Source organism: Gopherus evgoodei, chromosome 3 (assembly GCF_007399415.2).
Source record: "Gopherus evgoodei ecotype Sinaloan lineage chromosome 3, rGopEvg1_v1.p, whole genome shotgun sequence".
Taxonomy (NCBI): Eukaryota; Metazoa; Chordata; order Testudines; family Testudinidae; genus Gopherus; species Gopherus evgoodei.
Window position 1 is genome coordinate 77,517,638 of NC_044324.1, and position 18,036 is coordinate 77,535,673.

Here is an 18,036-nt window from a genome sequence, read left to right on the forward strand (position 1 = left end):
CCTGCTCTCTGGCTGTGCAAATTCATCCTCTAGGCGTCGAACCTCGGAGGTCCATTCCTCACTGAATCTTTCACCCTTCCCTTCACAAATATTATGGAGGGTACAGCACGCGGATATAATAGCGGAGATGCTGCTTTCTCCCAAATCTAGCTTCCCATAAAGACACCTCCAGCGCCCTTTCAAACGGCCAAAAGCACACTCCACAGTCATTCTGCACCGGCTCAGCCTGTAGTTGAACCGGTCCTTGCTCTTGTCAAGCTTCCCTGTATACGGTTTCATGAGCCATGGCATTAAGGGGTAAGCGGGGTCTCCAAGGATCACAGTGGGCATTTCGACGTCCCCTACTGTGATCTTGCGGTCTGGGAAAAAAGTCCCAGCCTTCAGCTTCCTGAACAGGGCACTGTTCCGAAAGATGCGTTCATCATGCACCTTTCCAGGCCATCCTGAATAAATGTCAGTGAAACGTCCACGGTGAGCCACAAGCGCTTGCAGAACCATGGAGAAATACCCCTTGCGATTAATGTACTCTGATGCCAGGTGGGGTGGGGACAGAATAGGAATATGCGTCCTATCTATTGCCCCTCCACAGTTAGGGAAACCCATTTGTGCAAAGCCATCCACAATGTCCTGCACGTTCCCCAGAGTCACAGTTCTTCTTAGCAGAGTGCGATTAATGGCTGTGCAAACTTGCATCAGTACCATTCCAACGGTGGACTTTCCCACTCCAAACTGGTTCGCCACCGATCGGTAGCTGTCTGGAGTTGCCAGCTTCCAGATTGCAATAGCCACCCGCTTCTCCACTGGCAGGGCAGCTCTCAATCTCGTGTCCCTGCGCCGCAGGGTAGGGGCGAGCTCAGCACACAGTCCCATGAAAGTGGCTTTTCTCATCCAAAAGTTCTGCAGCCACTGCTCGTCATCCCAGGCTTGCAGGACGATGTGATCCCACCACTGAGTGCTGGTTTCCCGAGCCCAAAGGCGCCGTTCCACGGTGCTAAGCACGTCTGTTACTGCCACAAGCAATTGAGTGTCTTGAGCGTCAGGCGTTTCAATATCATCGTCTGACTCCTCACTGTCACTTTGCAGCTGAAGGAATAGCTCCACTGCCATGCGTGATGTGCTGGCAACATTCATCAGCAAGGTCCTCAGCAGCTCAGGCTCCATTTGTAACAGAAATCTCAGAAATCGTGCTGCAGACTCACAATGCCGCCAAACTGCTCGGAATGTGTAGCAAAGCACCACGGGGCATTGGAACAGGAAGTGGAAAGACCCGCACACTTCCTTCCCCTTCCCACAAGCCACAGCGCCAAAATGGGACGAGGTGCTCTGTGGGATAGCTGCCCACAATGCACCACTCCCAACAGCGCTGCAAGTACTGCAAATGTGGCCACACTGCAGCACTGGTAGCTGTCAGTGTGGCCACACTGCAGCGCTGGCCCTACACAGCTGTACGAACACAGCTGTAACTACCAGCGCTGCAAAACTGTAAGTGTAGACATGGCCTTAGATTGTTTCCACTTCTGCCTTCTTTTTCTCTCTGACTCTCTCACACATGGATGCACACACTATTCTTCTTACTATGTCTGCCAACCTTCTTAAGAAATTAAAGATATATGAAAGACATTTCATCATCTTGGATGCTTCATGTTTCATCAGCTGGTTCTGTGTTGTTGCACTCTATATGATTTTATAAAAATATACTAATGAGTGAATATAATGTAACGAATATGCTTCATGCAAAAGGTCTCTTGTAAGGTATCATTACAAAGTTTATAATCTACTGAGTGTGATCACCCTATTTGTAAAAAGAAGAGGAGTACTTGTGGCACCTTAGAGACTAACAAATTTATCTGAGTATAAGCTCAAATTATGCTCAAATAAATTTGTTAGTCTCTAAGGTGCCACAAGTACTCCTGTTCTTTTTGTGGATACAGACTAACACGGCTGCTACTCTGAAACCTATCATCCTATTTGTATAAATGTAACACTCTTGTATCCGAAACTAGAAATATGAAATATAACTCTGAGGGTCTATTGTAATTATGCAAAGTGTGGGCCATTAATGGTGGTTTGGAATCTTGATGGCTCCCATCAGCCAGAACAATTGATTGTGGATGGCTCTGTCTGCAGGCAAGCCTTCCTGTGAGTCAGGCTGGAAGGAACGAAGGCTTGAAGTCTTGCAGTGACATGTGATCATGTCACTTGAACTGGAATCCATCTTTAACCTAGTGCTTTTCCATTGAGAAGAGGGGTGGGTGGGAACCTAGAGGAACAAAGGATTCCCGCCTTATGCCAAAGACGTATAAAGGGGTGGAAGAGAACAAAAAGGTGAGAGCCATTATGAAGAATCCCCTAGCTACCACCTGAGCTGGAACAAGAGCTGTTCCAGGGGAAAGAATTGTGCCCAGGCCTGGAAGGTGTCCAGTCTGAGGAAAAAACTTACAGAAGTATCACTAAGGGTGAGATTATCTGTATTCAGTTTCATTAGACATAGATTTGCATGTTTTATTTTATTTTGCTCGGTGACTTACTTTGTTCTGTCTGTCACTACTTGGAACCACTTAAATCCTACTTTCTGTATTTAGTAAATCACTTTTACTTATTAATTAACCCAGCATGTGTATTAATAACGAGGGGGGGGGGATAGCTGTGCATACCTCTCTATCAGTGTTATAGAGGGAGAACACTTTATGAGTTTACCCTGCATAAGCTTTATACAGGGTAAAACAGATTTATTTGGGTTTAGACCCCATTGGGAATTGGGCATCTGAGTGTTAAAGGCAGGAACACTTCTGTAAGCTTCTTTCAGGTAAGCCTACAGCTGTTAGGGGACGTGATTCAGACCCGGGGCTGGGTTTGCAGCAGGCTAGTGAGTCTGGCTCAAACTAGGCAGGGCACTGAAGTCTTAAGCTGACAGGGCAAGAAAGTGTATAGCGTAGACCTACCCTGAGAGTGAGTGACCTGGTTCATGGGTAAACTGGGTGCAAGCAAACAATACATGTTTTAATAGTGCCAGATATAAAGTTATACATCTAACAGTATATAAACACTAACCCTTCCAGAAGATGTAGAGAGACCTGAGGTTTCTATGATGTGCTGATGGTCTTTTGGGAGGAATGTGGGCAGGTAAAACTCCTTCCTTTATTAACTTACTTTGTAATCTTTTTTTAAACAATGATTTGGGGGTGGGTGCCTCTCAGAAGGGTCTGAAACAGTCAGTGAGACTGAGGGTAAATTTTCTTTTCTTTTGAGGCTATTTGAAATAAATAAAGTTCTCACAGAAGGAGAACTTTTCGGTTTACAATGCTAGTGATGCCTCTTGTTTGTTTGGTCTGAGACACTATTCCAGGTGCCATCATCAGTAATATCCCCACTTCCTGCCAGAAGAATGAATTACTGGCTTCTTCTGGGGATGAGCTAAGGCCGTTCTTCTTAGAACTAGCCAGTAACGGGCAACAAAGGGTGCTAAAGACAGTCACAGACAGTAACTGCATCACTTCCTCATCTTCAGTAGGCTGATTAAACAACATCCCAGAAATAGTTTCCAAAGCTGCTTCTTCATTTCCCAGTAACTGTACTGTCAACCTCAAACATTTAAAAAAACGAGTCAGATAACATCCTCAAAAATTAATAATGATACAGTCTCACTTTTGAGCTGTGGGTGGTCCCCTCGTCTGCCCAAATTTGGGTGTGATTTGTTTCAGAATGAAGACCCCGAGTACCTTCTTCTGGTCACCGAGGTGGAGGGGTGAAGGAGCTGATACTCTTTCCTTGTCCTTTTTCCTTATCACTCTTCTGCCTCTTGCCTCTTCCCCCTCTCCCATAGGACTTAGTCCCTCTGTCAGGAGATTGTGAGAAACTAAAAACTAAAAACACCTAAAATCATGAGGCTTATGACACTATGGGAGTTGGCAACAATGATAAGTATACTGCAGCAAAAGCAGATCATAGTGAAAATATGCCAAAATATAGGACCTCTTTGGTTCACTGCTCAGGAAGTGCCAACTCAGGGCAGCATGAGAACTGGGCAGCCAGCTAGCAATAGGAGCAGTAAAGATGAGTGAGTGCTGAAGTGGTGAAATGTTGCCTGCACCTATGGTGATTCATAATGACATACAGTAGAGCCCAGATTCCCCAAAATATTTAGGTGCCTAACTTCCATTAAAATCACTGGGAATTAGGTGCCTGAATACCTTTGAGGAGCTTGGTTTTGCTGTCAATGAACTAATCCTTAAGGGCCAGATTGTGGTACTGGTGATAGTGCCATTAAGGACTCATCTTCCCAGACAGAGTCTGGCCAGGGTGCTGTGAAGGTCTTGTTATGCAGGGCTAGGTAGAACCAGGCATAGAATAAAGCAGAACGCTTGCAGGCAATTTAAGTACTGAGTGATCACTGAACTAGGGTTACCATGTTTCAGTTCCCCAAAAGATGACACTGTTAGGGAAGGGAGGAGGTGTTGGAGGTTGTACAGTTGGGGAATGTTGGAGGGTATGTGTGTACTGGGGAGTACTGTGGGGAGGGGGCGCTGGAGGGGGAATTTGGGGATGCTGAAGGAGTACTGGGCAGGGGTACCTAGGGTCTCACTCATGAGGTGGAGGGGGCAGTGTTGCTCCCTGTCACAGTGGCAGGGCAGCTGGCGCAGACCCAGGACGCAGAGACAGCCGTCAGTCAGCGCCTCCCTGTGCGGCTCTTCCCCTCCCCAGGGCTCGGAGCTGGGGCTGGGGTGGGAGGGATCCGGTAACTGCAAGGGACAAATCAGATAAGCATGCAGGGGAGGGACCAGTCAGAGCTCTGAGCTCCTGTTATTTGAAAAATCCACCCAGACAGAGGGCAGAGGAATCAAAAAGAGGCAGTGTCTGGGAAAACCCGGACGTATGGTAACTCTACACTGAACCCCACAGAGATTATGCCTGGACCTCACACTGGGTGTGCAGTGTGCGGGGTGAAGTTGTTATGAGCCAACCTCACCTTGTGCAGTCCTTGTGCAGAACTGCAGCTCCCATGCACTATCTCTAAAGGCATGTCTATGTTCTGCATAGGTGGCAGGTGAACCCCCCCCCTTCGGGAAGGCTAGCCCCCACCCTCACTTGAGCCCTGAGCCCTCTCCACTCCCCCAGGCCAGAGAAGTCCTGCCCCCCCAGCCCCACCTGCTCTGAGCTACTGGTCATCCTGCCCCAGCCACACCATCCAGACCAACTCCCAGGCTGGCGCGACCCTCAGGCCACCGACTGGTCTGAGTACTGGCCCAACCCCTGAGCCACCAGCTGGCTAGAGCTGTCCCTGGCCACCCCAGCCTCTGGCCACCAGCCTGACTCCTGGGCCGCCAGCTGACCCGAATCCCGAGCTTCAGGCTGCTGGCTGGAGCTGAGTCCCTGTCAGCTTCAGGGGAGCATGGGAGGGAGGCAGGGCCTTGGGGTCATGGCCTGGGTTTGGTGGGGCTAAGCCTCCCCTGGCCTACAATACCCCCCACCCATGACACTATGGGTATTCTTCCATTTACTTAGCTGTGTCTATCCTGGGCCTTAGGTCAGTTTAACTATGGCACATCCCTGAGCAATGTAGCTTGGTCTATCTACATTTTCAGTGACTACTCCTCTGGGGTGCACAGCACTCCCAAGGAAACAAGAGAGGCATGGAAAAGAGTCTCAGCGGAGTTACTCTAGATTTACACTAACATGAGAGGTTTCAGAGTAGCAGCCATGTTAATCTGTATCAGCAAAAAGAACAGGAGAACTTGTGGCACCTTAGAGATTAACAAATTTATTTGAGCATAAGCTTTTGAGGGCTACAGCTCACTTCATCGGATGCATGGAATGGAACACACACTAAGAAGGTATTTATACATACCGAGAACATGGCCATCTTGATTATCACTTCAAAAGTTTTTCTCTGCTGCTGATAATAGCTTCTCTTAAATTATTAGCCTCTTACAGTTGGGATGGGTACTTCCACCTTTTCATGTTCTCTGTATGTATAAATATCTTCTTACTGTGTGTTCCATTCTATGCATCTGATGAAGTGAGCTGTAGCCCACAAAAGCTTATGCTCAAATAAATTTGTCAGTCTCTAAAGTGCCACAAGTACTCCTGTTCTTTCTACTAGTATGAGAGCAGATTTTGACTCAAAGATTATTATTTAATGCTTCTGCTTGCTCTATTCCTACCCTGTCTTAGATAAATGCCAAAGCACTCCTTGATATCAGTGCGTGCTGGCTGGACCCCTCTATCAGTGCCATTCTGCCTCACTTTAGTGCACAAGGATTTAACTAATACAACCGTTTATTTATAAAGACGCTTGTTGCGGAATGGCAATTATATGTGGGACTAGACCATGGGAGTGGGTGGGCTTTGGAGACTTTGCTGTCTCTCAGGTATCTTGTTCCATTCTCCAGCTGGCTGATAAAGAATAAGAAAAACTTGCAGGCTTTCCCATTAAAAAAAAGTGGGAAAACCCAAGACATTGGATGTGTTTGGGAGTTTGTTCTTTCTCAGTAATTGTTAATACTAACTTGTCTGATTCTTTTCTGCTCCTTGGCTAACCCTCTCACACTAATGGCTTGGTTTTCAGCTCAACTCACAAGACATGCTCTAACCAAAAGCAATAAAACAAGAGTGGTAGAAGTCTGGCCACAGTTGACCTCATCTTTAATCTGGAGGTGCTGCCCATGAACGCAACAGGTCTTAACAGCTCAGTTAGTCTTGATACAAGGGCCCTGTAACAGTCTGGGGATTTAGTGTTGTTCTTTCTCATTAGAAAAGGGAGAGCCCTAGTGGCTGGGTGGCAGGAGGAGTGGGGAGGATATTGGACTCTGTGTCTGGTTTTCCTCTCACACTGACGTAACTCCACTTGGTTTGATTCCTTTACGCCCTGTTTAGATGAACATGCCTGGGAATGAGCATAACATGCTGCCAGCTCAGCATCGCTTGCACTCGCTTTGTTTAAGTTAAATGGCTGAACTGGGCAGAGAGGAATCAGGCCCCAATCCCTTTCAGTACAAATCCCGAACAGTTATTTGGCTGACAGAGAATCCTCCTTCAGACCTTGAGACTGACTGACTAGATTTGAGAGGCATCATCGTCCAGAGAGGGCAGGGATGTGGGACTTGGGACACCTGGGCTTTGTTTCCAGCTCTGTCACCAACCTGCTGTGTGACCTGGAACAAATCACTCCACTTCTCTGGGACTATTTCTCCTCCAAGCCTTTGTTTGTCTTGTTGGGTCTGCTAAGTGCTATTGGAATATAAATAATGAATCATAATAACAGACGAGTGATATTAGTGGCAAAGGCTGGTACACAGAGGTACGTGGTGGTTGGTGCCAGGAACCTAAGAAAAAAGCAAAGAAAAAATGTATATTTTAAAGAAAAATCTTAAAAATTAAGACCTACAATTGTGAAAATTGTTTCAGGAGCTGGTTCCAATGTTCTAATACAAAGCTGACCTTACACATATTCTCAGGCCATGTGAGAATATGTAGAAGAATCACAAAGTGAGAGCTTAGGCCCCTGTGATCTACCTTGGCACCTGTCAGTTGGCTCATGCAGCGATCTCTCCCGACACCAGTTAATCCCCCCTCCCTTATCACGAACCTCCCCATGTCCAAATTAATCCCCTTCTCAGTTAGAACCTTTTGAAGTCCAAAATGACCCCCTTTTGAAAATCCTTTTGAAAACCCACAGAAAATCCATCGGACTGTATCTTTAAAACCACATACGTTGCCTGTCCTCAGCATTGATACTGATCATAGGCGGTTGGTTCTTTGACATAAAATAGCAGCTAGGAGCAAATATTTGGGTTTGCATGCACAAAAGCTAAGGAATGAAATATAATTTTGACTAAAATCTTTTCTCTCTAAAATAGACTATGTTATTCCCAGAGCCATTTAAAAAATTCAGCCACTAGAGAGCAAACTTCTTCTGTTTATCAAACTGTATGTGTGTGTCTTTGAAAAGCACAATTGTACAATATTTCAGGCTAGAAATCCTAGAAAATAAAACAGAGCTGTTGGTTGACCTGGGAAAAACTTTATTTTTTAAATTGCATGAACTGAGGGAAAAGTAGACAAGTGTGGGTTTGTTATAGTTAGGCTTGGACGGATTAGCTTTATATCAATAAATGTTGATTCCACCATACACGTACAAACTGACGAAAAATATTTCCGTTGATACTAATTCAAATGTACAGATAGGAAAAGTAAGAAACATGCTGCTTGAGGAATAATTAGCATGTGATTTAAGTTATTTGCACATTTTGGCGTGTGATGTTGACAAATTTGGTTCAATGGCTATAAAGCTTTAACTTTTTGAATCTGAGGCCTGGTCTACACTAAAGAGCTATGTTGACTGAGCGAAGTTGCTCAGGGGTGTGAAAAATCCACACACCCTGAGCAATGTAGTTAAGCTGATCTAACCCCTGGAATAGACAGTGCTAGACTGATAGAAGAATTCTGCTCATTTAGCTACCGTGTCGCAGGAAGGTGGACTGCCTACACCAAGGATCGGCAACCTTTGGTATGTGGCTCACCAGGGTAAGCACTGTGGCGGGCCGGGCTGGTTTGTTTACCTGCCACGTCTGCAAGTTCGGCCGATTGCGGTGCCCACTGGCTGTGGTTCGCCGCTCTAGGTCAATGGGGGCTGCAGGAAGCGGCACAGGCTGAAGGATGTGCTGGCTGCCGCTTCCCACTGCCCCCATTGGCCTGGAATGGCGAACTGTGGCCAGTGGGCACCGCAATCGGCCGCACCTTTGAATGTGGCAGGTAAACAAACTGGTCCAGCCTTCCAGGCTGGCTAAAGGTTGCCGATCCCTGGCCTACACTGACAGGAGAACCCGTCTTGTCAGTGTAGGTAATGTCTACGCCGATGTGCTACAGTGGCGCAGCTGCAGTACTGCGGCTTTGCGGCTGTAGCATTTTAAAGATAGACAAACCTTCAGCATCTCACTGTTGTCATAATTTTGCACAACTGTGAAAATTTAAATGGATTAAAATAAAAACTGCTTACAAATAAAGATCAGTCTCATCCCTTGAGATTAGAAAAAAATAAAAATCTAATTCCTGCCAAGCTTAATTATAGTGAAGCCTTCTGCTAATGGGAGCTGAAGTCTTATCCTTCTACATGTGTTGTCCATTGTTAGGTGTGACTAGCCTTGCTGGGTGTATCTCAAGGGAAGGCCTCAGAATAATGATAGTCCATGTACACATATGGCATTTAAAATAACAGATATGAAGATAACAGATAACTAAGGCCAGGTCCACACTACAGCGTTAAATCGATTTAAACAGCGTTAAATCGATTTAATGCTGTACCCATCCACACTACAAGGCACTTAAAATCGATTTTAAGGGGTCTTAAAATCGATTTCTGTACTCCAGCTAAACGAAAGGAGTAACCCTAAAATCGATATTACTAAATCGATTTAAGGTTAGTGTGGACGGAAATCGAAGTTATTGGTCCCATTCTTTTACTGAGCTACCCAGAGTGCACCGCTCCGGAAATCGAGGGTAGCCTGGGACCATGGACGCACACCACCGAAGTAATGTGCCCTAGTGTGGATGCGTAAAATCAATTTTATAAAATCTGTTTTATAAAATCGATTTTATTAATTTCGATTTTACTCTGTAGTGTGGACGTGGCCTAAGCAACTGGGATCAGCAGTCACTGGAGTTAATGCTATCTGCGATTAAAGAAGAGAGGATGGAGGTCAGCCCTTTCCAGAGAAGGATCTTTGACTCTGGAATTCACTTTCCATTTGGCTCATCACTGCTCAAATATGCCACCATTCAGTCCTAGTGCAAAACTAATCAGGGTGGGGATGTTGAGTGGGTAGGAATGGATGAGGGAGGAGAGTCTTAATTCGGGCGTGTTGGAAGGAGTTTTAATTGGAGAAATTAGTCCTATTGATATGATGCAAACAAACAGTGTACGTGCACTTAGCATGATGGGTGGGTGCATCTTAAATAACTTCAAAGCAATAAAAATAGGCAATAAAACGTTAACTGCCTTAATTGACTCAGGAAATAGCCTGTAAGAGGTGCTTGAGGGCAGTGGGGACTCTATGTCAGGGCTCCTTTGAATCATTACACCATTAAGCTACAACAGGGTGTACATTATGAGGTTAATGGTACTTATCTTGGGTGGTAGAAGGTTTTCTTTAAGTGTATTCTACTAACAGTAAATCATGACAAGAGGTTCAATTACCTTAGAAGTGAAACAAGAGCTTAAGAATGCACATCCTGGTGTGACAGTCATTCCTGGGAAAGTTTTTAAATATCAACAGCTTTTGGCTGTATGCAGTGTTATTGTAACCCTGTTGGTTCCAAGATATTACAGAGACAAGGTGGGTGAGGTAACATGTATTTTTATTGGGCCAGCTTCTGTTGGTGAGCGAGACTAGCTTTTGAGCTTACACAGGGCTCTTCTTCCGAATGAGCTGCGTATGCTCGAAAGCTTGTTTCTCTCACCAACAGAAGTTGGTTCAATTATCTCACCCACCCTATCTCAGCTTTTGGCTGTGTCTAGCCTAGACTTAAAATTCCTCAGACTTCCCACCATTGGTGCAGCTCCACCAGCAGTAGTAAAGGGTTCCTAGCAGAGACCAGCAGCTGGTCTCTATTCTCCACCAAGTTGTCTAACCCATAGCAAAAATGTGTGTGTGTGGGGAATCTACTTCTTGCAAGGTCCTGGAAATCCTCTACATGTTTCTGTAAGAAAACCATAGTTCCTAAAGATGTAGAGCTTCTAAGAGGATGGGCAACTTCTGTGTAGTGGGAGCATCAAACCATTGGGGGAAGTGAAGTGTTGTGTACACAATGGGTTGTCTGTCTGCTCTTCGTTGTGATGCAAAGTGACCCTAATGAGGGTGATTGTGAGGCACAATGGGGAATGGGGGACCCTCTTGCTGAAAGTTAGGGCTTGTCTACATCAGAAAGTTGCAGCGCTGGTGAGGGAGTTACAGCGCTGCAACTTTGAAGGTGTACACATCTGCAGGGCATCACCAGCGCTGCAACTCCCTGTTTGCAGCGCTGGCCGTACTCCCGTTTTGTCTGGGGTGTAGAGGATCCAGCGCTGGTGATCCAGCGCTGGTAATCCAATGTAGACACTTACCAGCGCTTTTCTTGACCTCCGTGGAACGAGGAAGCCTCTGGTAATCAAGCTGGTCTCCTTTCCCGGTTTGCTCTCTCGTTCCCGGAACCCCGAGCAAGCAGGTCTCCTTCCCTGCGGTTTGCAGGGTGGCTCCGGGAACGTGAGAGCAAACCGCGGCGAAGCTGGTCTCCTTTCCCGGTTTGCTCTCTCGTTCCCGGAGCCACCCTGCAAACCGCAGGGAAGGAGAACCGCTTGCTCGGCGGTTCGGGGAACGAGAGTGCAAACCGGGAAAGGAGACCAGCTTCGCCGCGGCTTGCTCTCGCGTTCCCGGAGCCACCCTGCAAACCGCAGGGAAGGAGACCTGCTTGCTCGGGGTTCCGGGAACGAGAGAGCAAACTGCGGCGAAGCTGGTCTCCTTCCCCGGCTTGCTCTCTCGTTCCCGGAACCCCGAGCAAGCAGGTCTCCTTCCCTGCGGTTTGCAGGGTGGCTCCGGGAACGCGAGAGCAAACCGCGGCGAAGCTGGTCTCCTTCCCCGGCTTGCTCTCTCGTTCCCGGAACCCCGAGCAAGCAGGTCTCCTTCCCTGCGGTTTGCAGGGTGGCTCCGGGAACGCGAGAGCAAACCGCGGCGAAGCTGGTCTCCTTCCCCGGTTTGCTCTCGCGTTCCCGGAACCCCCCTTGAAGCCGCCCAACAGTGCTGCAGTGTGGCCACATCTAACACCACTTGCAGCGCTGGTTGCTGTAAGTGTGGCCACTCTGCAGCGCTGGCCCTATACAGCTGTACTAATACAGCTGTAACAACCAGCGCTGCAAAATTTTAGATGTAGACATGGCCTTAGACAAAGTGAATTTACATAACTCATCAGTGGCTACTAGGTGCATTGCTAGGAGATGGTTCCTGGCTGTGGAATCACTGAAAGGCCCAAAAGGCTAATCAGAGTATAGCTCTGGAGTAGATAACCAGTGTCCACAGCAATGCTTCAGCTCTCCATCTACAGTGGCCTGCCTGAACATGTCTTAAATTATTATTTATTAATTATTTGTAAAACTGTAGCACCTAGGAGCCCTAGTCGTGGGACTACACTGCCAAAATAATCCAGTTCCTGCTCCAGAGAGTTTACAATCTATGTATAAGACAATTGATGGAGATAGACAGACCAACAGGGAAACAGTTAAAAAAATAAAAAGACAATACTGGTCAGTATGAGAGGCAGTGGACTCAGCACACCAGCAGTCTAACTGCTCTCCATGTTTTTGTGGGCATCATGGCAAAGGAGAGTTTTTTAACGAGGGATTAGAAGGAGGATAATGAGGTAGCTTTGTGGATGTTTATGGGGAGCCACTCTCAAGCGTGAGAGGCAGCAAGGAAGAAAGCACAAAGGTGCTTGTTTGAAGATGTAATAAATGGGTGATGGAGGCTGGCATCATGGGCTGATCAAATGTGGGAGTCGACATCTTAAAAAGGAGTGGAAGATAATAGCTAAGGGGGTGGAGGTAAGCTGTGAACGGCGTTGAAAGTGAAGAAAAGTAGCCTCAGTTTGATGCAATAGAGAAGGGGGAGCTAGTAAAGGGATGCAAAGAAAGGGTGACTTGGTCAAAGCACTGGGGTAGGAGAATGATGTTTGCAGCAGCATTATGAGTGGATATGAGCAAGGTTTGTCAAGGCCAGAGAAGAGGATTTTTCAGTAATCAAGGTACAAGATTATGGGAGCCTGTGTGAGAGTTTTAGCCCTGTGAATGGATCAGAAAAGCTATATCTCCGAGATGTTATGCAGAAAGAATATGGAAGAGTTAGACATACCCTGGATGTGAGGACCTAGAGAGAGATCTGAGCTGAAAATAACATCCAGGTTTTGGACCTAAGTGATGGGCAGGATGGTTTGGCCACAATGATTAAGGAAGGAGACAGAGGATTTCTAGGGTGGGAGAAAAGATATAAGAGCTCCGTTTTTACCCATGTTGAGCTTGAGCTGTTAGCTAGACATCCACAGGGAGATGTCAGACAGGCTGAGATTTTAGTTTGGACAGAGGGAGACCAGTCTGGAGCAGAGAGGTAGATCTGTGATCATCAGCATAGAGATAATAATTTAATTTGTATTTACAGATGAGATCACCCAGAGATAAAGCATGTAGGGCAGAGGTCCCCAAACTGTGGAGCACACCCCCTAGGGGGCTGTGGAGGAATGTTCAAGGGGCCATGGCTGAGGCCCAAGCCAGCCCACATAGGGGACAGGGAGGGAGCACCACCCAACTCCGCTCCTGGCCCCAGCCCCGGCTGCGGGCCTTGTGCTCGGGGCCTCAGCTGTGGACCTTGGCCCCTGGTCGAGTCTCTGCTTCCAGCCTCCCCCCTGCCAGCTATGGCCCCAGCTTCGGCCTGCTTACTCCTGTCCTTGTTCCTGTGCCCTCTCCTGGAACCGCAGCCCCGCTTCTGGCCCTGGCACTGGGATGTGTGTGGACAAGGGTAAGGAGGGGCATGAGGTAAAAAGTTTGGGGACCACTGGTATAGGGAGAAGAAAAGGGGGACTGAAGACAGATCCCTGTGGAACCCACACAGAAAGTTGGATGGGGGATAAGGAGAATCCACTGAAGGACACTCTGAAGGAGCAATTAGATGGGTAGGAGGAGAACCAGGAGAGTCATGGATACCAGGGGAGGCCAAGATTTCAAGAAGAAGAGCACGGTTGATAGTGTTGAAGATAGCTAACAGGTCCAGGAGGATGAGGCAGGAGTACTGGTTCTGAGCTTTGGAGTCATTCATTAGAGACTTTGGTGAGAGCAGTTCCAGTGGAGTGCAAGAAGTGGAAGCTGGAGGAAAGGAACTCCAGACAGAGATTGTAAACTGTGCATTCAATAGGTCTAGAGCTGCAAAGGAGATGAGGCAATAGCTAGAAAGGTTAGGAGGGTCAAGAGTGTGTTTTTGAGATGGGAGAGACTTAGGCATGTGTCATAAACAGATAGCTAAGGGTTAATGTCTCTTTCACCTGAAACACCTGACCAGAGAACCAATCAGGAAACCGGATTTTTTCAACTTTGGGTGGAGGGAATTGTGTGTCAGAGTCTTTTGTTTCTGTCTGCCTGCTTTCTCTGAGCTTTGGAGAAGTAGTTCTGTTTTCTAATCTTTTGTTTCTAAGTGTAAGGACCAAGAGATCAGATAGTAAGTTATATGGTTTCTTTTCTTTGGTATTTGCATGAATATAAGTGCTGGAGTGCTTTAATTTGTATTCTTTTTGAATAAGGCTGTTTATTCAATATTCTTTTAAGCAATTGACCCTGTGTTGTATCATCTTATACAGAGGGAACATTTGTATGTATTTTTCTTTCTTTTTTTATATAAAGCTTTCTTTTAAGACCTGTTGGAGTTTTTCTTTACTTCAGGGAAATTGAGTCTGTACTCACCAGGGAATTGGTGGGAGGAAGAAATCAGGGGGGAGAGCTGTGTGTGGGTTGTATTGGCTAGCCTGATTTTGCATTCCCTCTGGGGAAATAGGAAAGTACTTTTTGTTTCCAGGATTGGAAACGGAGAGGGCAAGTTACTCTGTTTGGATTCACAGAGCTTGTGTCTGTGTATCTCTCCAGGAGCATCTGGAGGGGGGAAGGGAAAAAGGATTATTTCCCTTTGTTGTGAGACTCAAGGGATTTGGGTCTTGGGGTCCCCAGGGAAGGTTTTTTCAGGGGAACCAGAGTGCCCCAAAACACTCTAATTTTTTGGGCGGTGGCAGCAAGTACCAGGTCCAAGCTGGTAACTAAGCTTGGAGGTTTTCATGCTAACCCCCATATTTTGGACGCTAAGGTCCAAATCTGGGACTAAGGTTATGATAGCATGTCTGTATTGTGAGGGAAAAGAGCCAGAGAAGGGTGAGTGATTAAGCAGAAGAGTAGGGGAGACAGTCTCAGACCATGTCTACGCTAGCGAGTTTACAGCGGCACTGCTGTACTGATGCAGCTGCACCACTGTGAGATCATTCCTGTAGCCACCTCCAGAATGGCGCTTCTGTTGTAATTTAGGGCGTTTTTTCAAAACCCCGAATGACAGAAGTTATACTGACCTAAGTGGTAGTGTAGCCGTGGCCTCAGTATTGTCAAAAAATCATGAGTCAGGCTCACTAAAAATCATGAAGTTGGCGTTAAAATCATGAGATTATGTAAAAATAATAGATCTGGTGTTCTTTTTATTTGCCTTCTGCTTTTTGAGCCTTTAGGGTGCACCGGGGTCACATTTTGAAGCTTTCTCCACAGCCATGAGGGCTAGAAATTTACTTTTTCTTTAAGAATGAAGGCTAAAATCACCACATATCCACTTGATGCCAGGAACTGAGGCTTTAAGGGAAACAATTGTGGATTACAAAACTTATGATGTTATGTGACGGAGAGTCAGTTCAGTTGAAAGAGAGCAGATCTCTGGTGCTAGTTCCCTGTAGGAAGGCCTGGCTGGGTCCAGGACTGAACTAGAGACTGCAAGATGCCAGAGCCTCCCTTAGGGAAGGTAGGTCTGGCATTGGTCTATTGATCCCTGTTTGACCTGCGGTATTTTGTTAATTGTTCTACCCAGAACCTGCTGAATGGGACTGCTGCTGTCAACAGCCCATGAAGGCATGAGCAGCGCATAAGCCACCCCTTCAAGGAGGCTAGCCCCTCAGCCCCGCTCCTTCTGTCCAAGGCCCTGCCACTACCCCATCTATTGGAACTCTGAGCGCTGGCCCCAGAACTGGGCCACTGGCTGCCCTGGCCTGCTGGCCTCCAGCTGGCAGCGGGGCTGATGCTCCCAGTCCTGCCGGCTTGGGCACTGGCTTGGGGAGAGGACAGAGTATGAGTGGGGCCAGGGCTTTCCCTGGCCTATTATACCCACCGCCCATGCTGAAGAGGATGAATTCCTTCAGTAAATCTCTGTTGGCTTGCCCCTTCCAGAGTCCATACAGTGATTTGTCAGGAGCTCTGAAGTGGTCACAACAATTTAGGCAAATCCTGTCCAAACTCAATCAACAGGTGCAATCATAATTTGACAAAATCCCTGCAGCTGAGTGTGAAGCTACTAGTTATTCTGACAGTGTCAGGATAGGGTCAAGGAAATGAGTCTGTTGGGAAAATAGGAAACCCTTCTTTCCTCTGAATACAACCCAGGTACATGTAGGGTCCCAAATAGCCATGCCTTTAGAAGTACATACAGGGCCTGTTGAATATATAAGAATAACCTCTTCGAGGTAGAATCCCTCATATTCTTCTCTTAGTTTTAAATACACTTTACACTGAAAGAAAATACTTTAGCATGATGCAAATTTACCCCATGGGCCTCATTGCTGCAAGATATAATTGAGACGACGAGCTTAGTGTCCACAGTTACATTATATAAAATTAAACATGTAAAAACATGTAAAACATATAAACCCTTACAACTGAGGGCATAAAATAAACAAGTTATTTCATAATAATAAATTAGAGTTTCTTACACCTTCTTATTGGCTATAATGAGAGATGGGATACCAAATTAGCTGAAGCACTGGGCAAAACTGATATGACCGTTCCTATGTTCCCCCATCCCAAATGGTGGTTTTGACATGTAAACAAACCTTTAGTCACATGTCTTTCCTGACATAGAAAACAACTGTAAAATCTATGTGAAGAGTGGGTTTGGGCATGCTCACTGACTTCACTTGAGAACTTCTTAGTCCCAGACAGAGCCTAAATAAAACTAGGCACTGGGCAAAGTAAACAGTGCAAAATGTGTCCAGAGCAGCTGCATAGCTAGTGCCTTTGTTCTGTGATTGATTGCACAGTCCAAACTGTGTCAGTGTAAATTCAGCCCCTGCAGCTGGTGAGCAGGTTCCAAACACATCCACATCCATTCTAGCCTGCACTGCCAGCTTTCAAGGTCTTATCAACAGCAATGGCTGCTTACCTGCTCGGCTGATACTGCCTTTCCTTTTCTGCTATAAATGCTGACTGCAAGAAAGAGCAAAAGTAGTTGTCAAGTACATGCACTTGCATAGGAGAACACTCTTACCGGCGTTCACTTTTCCATGCCAGGGGAGTCTTCAGCTGCCTACTGAGAGCATGTTTTGAGGTGCCTTTGTGCTGCTTCTTCACAGGGCCACGGATCTGTGCCATTATGCTTTTCCATCCACTTCTAGCCTGAATGATTTATTTTAAAGTGGGTGAAGAATTTGCTTTCTGCAGACACTTGTACTTGTGAAATTTATCCCATGAACGTTCACAGAAAGTAATTGCAAAGGGCTGCAAGCTTTGTCTGTGTGACTTCTCCAAAAAGCATGACTGCATATTTCCAGAATTCTCTTTGCTCTGGAGTATTTGCGAGTCTCTTATTCTCTCTGAGGCAAACCCTGCTCCCACTCACTGTCCGCCAGATGTGGAAGGCCCTGACTACAGCAAAACTGCACTTACTGACAGGCTGGCATCCGGCACCCCATGTAGGGGATCTGCACCCTCTGTGCTTCATAGGGCTCCCTGTGCTTTGATATGCAGGCGAACTTAGGGAGTGGAATGAAGGCTGGTGGATCACCAAGGATGGGGATCCACCAATCATGTCTTTCCACAGAAAGGGTTGCAAGGACACTGAGATCTATTTTAGGCCCGAAGCTATAGTAGCAATGAGGGAGGGATTCTACTTCTCTTCCGTGGCTTGGGGAGAGTTCTGATCTGCATGGAAAATCCCGAGTGTAGAACTTGGTTACTTGGGCTGTGCACTAGGAACAGGGTGTGACTTTGGGCTTGTCTATACTACCCGCTGGATCAGCAGGCAACAATTGATCCAGCGGAGGTCGATTTATTGATATTGATAAATCGACCGCTGAACTTTCTCCCGCTGACTCCGGTACTCTACCAGAACAAGGAGCAGAAGCGGAGTTGACTTACCACAGTTAAGACACCGCAGTAAGTAGATCTAAGTATGTTGACTTCAGCTATGCTATTCACATAGCTGAAATTGCGTCTCTTAGATTGACTCCGCA